The 5,438-nt window shown below is 33.0% G+C and overlaps 1 long non-coding RNA gene across 2 annotated transcripts; it reads left to right on the top strand.

Annotated features, from left to right (window-relative positions):
* The first annotated feature begins 2,713 nt into the window (after positions 1 to 2,713).
* Positions 2,714 to 4,907, top strand: LOC124365205. Of its 2 annotated transcripts, none has more exons than XR_006922713.1 (2): positions 2,714 to 3,009; positions 3,111 to 4,907. It is a non-coding gene; the product is annotated as an uncharacterized LOC124365205 (long non-coding RNA). The 2 variants fall into 2 exon arrangements; XR_006922712.1 differs by having other exon boundaries at positions 3,091 to 4,907.
* Positions 4,908 to 5,438: the final 531 nt, after the last annotated feature.

The following is a 5,438-nucleotide window of genomic DNA, read 5'->3' as shown; positions in this document are numbered from 1 at the left end:
GCTAGGCTCTGATCCTTTTTTTGTTAGCGAGCGAAAATATTTTGTCCAAACAGGGATTCGAATTCGTGCCCTGGAGTGATTAAGCTGAGACAATTACTCTGTATGGCTTAACCTCAACAGTAAAACTCTGAGGCTGTTATACCAATTGTTTCCTTTTGCGAGATTCTCTAATTTCAGACTGTAACTAGTCCTATTATTATAAGCAATCCAGATACACAAATGTTTCTGTTATCAATTATATTCTGATTTCAGCATAAATAGCCTAATTGTCAATATTTATGGATGAAAGTTGGACTAATATTAAAAGCGAGGTTTGGCTTATTGCACATTAGCCGAAAGTTTTGGCAAGGGTTCTCTATAGCGCTTTACCCTACAGAAATAATCACAAAGTTGGAAGCTTTTGAATTCGCCAAAAACGTAGGCATACACCTATGTCAAATTAATGAGTGTTTTTATTTCTTAAATTAAGTAACAATTACCAGTAAACATTCTATCGTTATTGTATTTGTTGAGAAGTGTTTTCTTTTATACAGTGAGATCTTGTTTATAGTGAGTGCAAAGACACCAGTATACTTACGGTACACACACTGGGAAACTTCTATGCCAAGGGTAGATTGTGAGTTTGGAACGTCTTGTAAAAATCAAAGTTCCATCTGTAACCGTTACGAGGATACGAGTTATCAAGTAAACTGCTCCCACGTGAAAAATGTTTCCATGTTAAACTTTGCATCGAATTTTCCATCCAAACCAGAACCCTTCATGGATATTTTGACTTGTTACCACACCTTATCGTAAATCTTCCCGATAATGGCAGTGGCGATCATACCATTTGCATATCTCATGAGGAAGCTCTAGGCATTTCACAGATCCAATCCTAGGGTTGAGCTGTACCTGTTATTATCTCTCTAGCACAATCAGCCAAGCGTATCGTCGCATACGTGTAAAACTCCTAAGTCAGGACGTATCTTCATGATGTATAGGTAGGAACGCAGTACTAGCTCGTAAGTTGGCCAACACTTGAGCTCATCTGCCTTGATAGGACGTTTTCGCACACCCGGCATGCTTGCATGAACATTTGACTTGAGCAATGGCTTCCATAAAGAGAAGGCACTCACCACTTGTGCCCCTTCCACATTTTGGAACGATTAACTCGAATATATTAACGACATTCCAAACGCCAACTGCTGCCTCAAAAATCTTCTGCAAGTTTTTGCTGCAACTTATAAAAGAGACATTAGATCTTTAATCAAGTGTAAAAATTATCTTCGGTGGAACAGTGATTCTTTAATTTTAATATCAGGTGCTTGTCTCTACTTTAAATACTTCCACTGAAAAATTTAAAGAACTTGGCGTATATGTCGAAACGTAGAAACATGCACTAAGTTGCCTATGAGGGAAGCACCAATGTTTAAATCAGGCAAAAAGTGATTCTATGTCCAAGCAAGGTGATTCTGTAACCTAGTCTTCAGAAATATTATTGACGTATTTTTTCTTTCCATTTGAGGCATTTTCTCTCCATGATGGAGCCCTTCAAATTCCACCTTTCAGCTCGTAATCATGATTGAAAAATTAAAACAAATATTGAACATTTCAAATTAAACTGTAGCTTGAGTCTTGATATTGAGGCTATTGGTATCAAAGCTGGTCAAAAATCAGATACCATAACAAGTTTGTTATAGCAGGGTTATACAGATAACCCAAAGGTCTGTGCTTATATTAAATTTGTCAAATTATGTTTTTCAATGTGTTCTCTGAGGTCTTTCGATACTACGTTGAATTTGTTTATTGAATATTCTTGATTGTAACATACTAAAAAACTGAAGTAATTAAGTGACATTAGCTTAAATATAACAGATACTACACTAACACTTTAATTGAGTTGAGTCGATAATAAATCTGGCTCCAAAATCTGAAAAATAAAAACTGACCTTTTTTAAATTATTGTTTCCAAAATAAATTAACGTTTCAAATAAACTTATGCAATTGACACCCCCAAGTAAATAAATAAAAGTGATAGAATTGTTAGTCTCTACTGAATTTTTGAATTGGCCCTTTTAATGTTTTGTTCTCAACTTTGCAAGGTAAATAAATAAAAGTGATAGAATTGTTAGTCTCTACTGAATTTTTGAATTGGCCCTTTTAATGTTTTGTTCTCAACTTTGCAAGGTATAAGCACAGAGAATTCTCAAATGGTTAAGTGTACTCATAGCACATGAATCTAACAAAGTCATTTAAATTTGAAATAAAATCAAATTTGTAATAAATAATAATGTACAAACTATTTGGAATCTATATCATAGTTTATAATTTATTCCTCTTGGGACGTACCGCAACCGCAAATTACATAATAGACTTACATTATCTCACCAAGTTAATTCTACGCCACAAAAATCATCTGAGCAAGCCAAAGATTTTTGTTTTTCACTTGCTGAAATACTATTTATGGTGAGTATAAGATTATTTTGGGCTAAGTTCAACCCTACTTTTATACAGTTTTATATCTATGGTCTGTAGAAGAAGAAACAGGAAGTTGAGTCCAAAAATTAGTTTAGTCATACATGCAATTAAAATTAAAACTAGGATGAAATCAGGGATACCATATTTAAATGTAATAATTAAAATAATTCATTATTAAAATTTTATTGACAATGCAATAACTATAAACTTTGTTTCCATGGTAATACAGTACAAAAAATCATTCTAAATTCAAAATTCAAAGAGGCAACAACATTTTCAGGTCAATCAATAGTAATATTGGAAAATCCAGCTGTGCAATGAGTTTTAAACTAGAAACAATTTAATATTGGAGACAAGAAATTTTGAAGCCTTCCACCATAGTAAATTCTATTTTTCAATCAAGTTAATTTACAAGATCAACATATATACACAGAATATACATGAAGTATACATAATTCAAGAAACAGCACACAATGGGAGTAAACTCCAATAGCAAGACTGCATCAAACGAAGACACATTTAGAGATGCCAGGATGAAATTTCTCATTCAAGGTTAGTTAACACAGAAATGTAATGTAATTCTTCTAGTAATAAAGTCATAGAATTATATTTTTCATACTATTCAATAGGCAGACCAATTTCTGCTGTTCCAGGAACAAAATCAGTGAACCACATTTCCTGTACTAGTTCCTAAACGCTAGAACCAGATAAATTTCTGTTGTTCCAAGAGGAAAATCTTGGAATTAAATTTGTAGTACAAGTTTAGTGCACACCACAACAAGACATATTTGCTGTACCAGGAACTAAATCGATGAACCAAATTTCCTGTGATACTTCCATAAACGCCAGAAGGAGATAAATTTCTGTTGTTCCAAGAGGCAAATCTTGGAATGAAATTTGTAGTACAAGTTTAGTGCACACCACAACAAGACATATTTGCTGTACCAGGAATTAAATCGATGAACCAAATTTCCTGTGATACTTCCATAAACGCCAGAAGGAGATAAATTTCTGTTGTTCCAAGAGGCAAATCTTGGAATGAAATTTGTAGTACAAGTTTAGTGCACACCACAACAAGACATATTTGCTGTACCAGGAATTAAATCGATGAACCAAATTTCCTGTGATACTTCCATAAACGCCAGAAGCAGATAAATTTCTGTTGTTCCAAGAGGCAAATCTTGGAATGAAATTTGTAGTACAAGTTTAGTGCACACCCCAACAAGGCATATTTGCTGTACCAGGAACTAAATCGATGAACCAAATTTCCTGTGATACTTCCATAAACGCCAGAAGCAGATAAATTTCTGTTGTTCCAAGAGGCAAATCTTGGAATGAAATTTGTAGTACAAGTTTAGTGCACACCACAACAAGAAATATTTGCTGTACCAGGAACTAAATCGATGAACCAAATTTCCTGTGATACTTCCATAAACGCCAGAAGCAGATAAATTTCTGTTGTTCCAAGAGGCAAACCTTGGAATGAAATTTGTAGTACAAGTTTAGTGCACACCACAACAAGACATATTTGTTGTACCAGGAACTAAATCGATGAACCAAATTTCCTGTGATACTTCCATAAACGCCAGAAGGAGATAAATTTCTGTTGTTCCAAGAGGCAAATCTTGGAATGAAATTTGTAGTACAAGTTTAGTGCACACCACAACAAGACATATTTGTTGTACCAGGAACTAAATCGATGAACCAAATTTCCTGTGATACTTCCATAAACGCCAGAAGGAGATAAATTTCTGTTGTTCCAAGAGGCAAATCTTGGAATAAAATTTATAGTACAAGTTTAGTGCACACCACAACAAGAAATATTTGCTGTACCAGGAACTAAATCGATGAACCAAATTTCCTGTGATACTTCCATAAACACCAGAAGCAGATAAATTTCTGTTGTTCCAAGAGGCAAACCTTGGAATGAAATTTGTAGTACAAGTTTAGTGCACACCACAAGACAAGCATTTGCATAACCAGGAATGAAATCAAGGAATCAAATTTCTTGTGCTATAAACACCAGTAGGAGACAAATTCTTAGTATTCCAGCAGCATAACCTTGAATTAAAATCCTCCTTACAAATTTACTAAACTTCCAAATAGACACATTTTCAAGACTCACGTCAGTTCCAGGATAAAATTTTGAAAATATATTCTGCATGCAAGATCAAAAACAATGGAAAAAATCATTGTTGTTCCAGTCAAGTCAAATTGTAAAATAAAATTTGTTGAAGAGGTTCAATAAACATTGGAAGAAATCTAAATTTGGATTCCAAATCTAATGCAGGATTCCACAAGTATTTCAAGTTGAACATAAATAACTAAGAAATATCAATTGAACACTGGAAGAAGATTTGTACAGCTGGATAGTTCAAAATTAATTGTTCATTGCTTAATTGTTTCAGTTTTGCTCATGTATTCTATCAATAAAAATGTTCTAAAATGAATACCCTTTTTATCAATTCAATACGCTTACAGTGATACATTTTCTTTTCCACAATAATAAATTCAATATAACTGTTCAGTAAATGTGTGCCATATATTCTATATAAAGGGTACTTACATGAACTTATTATATATATATATATATATATATATATATATATATATATATATATATATATTAAAAATCAAATCAGTTTATAAAGAAGTGTTTGCAACATATAAAACAAGTTGAATAACAATAATGAGTTGGCTAACCATCATTTACATTGAAATTCCAAAAAATGTTGTTTTCAGAAATAAAATTTTAAAGAGAAATATAATTTAATATTACAACTTAGATTTGTGTACTTATATAGACTGTACTAAAATTTGCAATTCGAGATAACCTACTTTGGTGCAACCAAAGTCATACTAGGTAGAGTAACTACAAAGAACCAAAAGTATGCAGGAATTCGGAATTTATGATTTGCAAATTGTTGTTAGGTTGAGGGGGAGGGCAATGTTAAATTTGGCTAGTCAACTTCTTGAGATGG

Source organism: Homalodisca vitripennis, chromosome 6 (assembly GCF_021130785.1).
Source record: "Homalodisca vitripennis isolate AUS2020 chromosome 6, UT_GWSS_2.1, whole genome shotgun sequence".
Lineage (NCBI taxonomy): Eukaryota > Metazoa > Arthropoda > Insecta > Hemiptera > Cicadellidae > Homalodisca > Homalodisca vitripennis.
The sequence above is the reverse complement of the archived record's forward strand: the minus strand, read 5'-3'. Positions and strand labels throughout refer to the sequence as shown.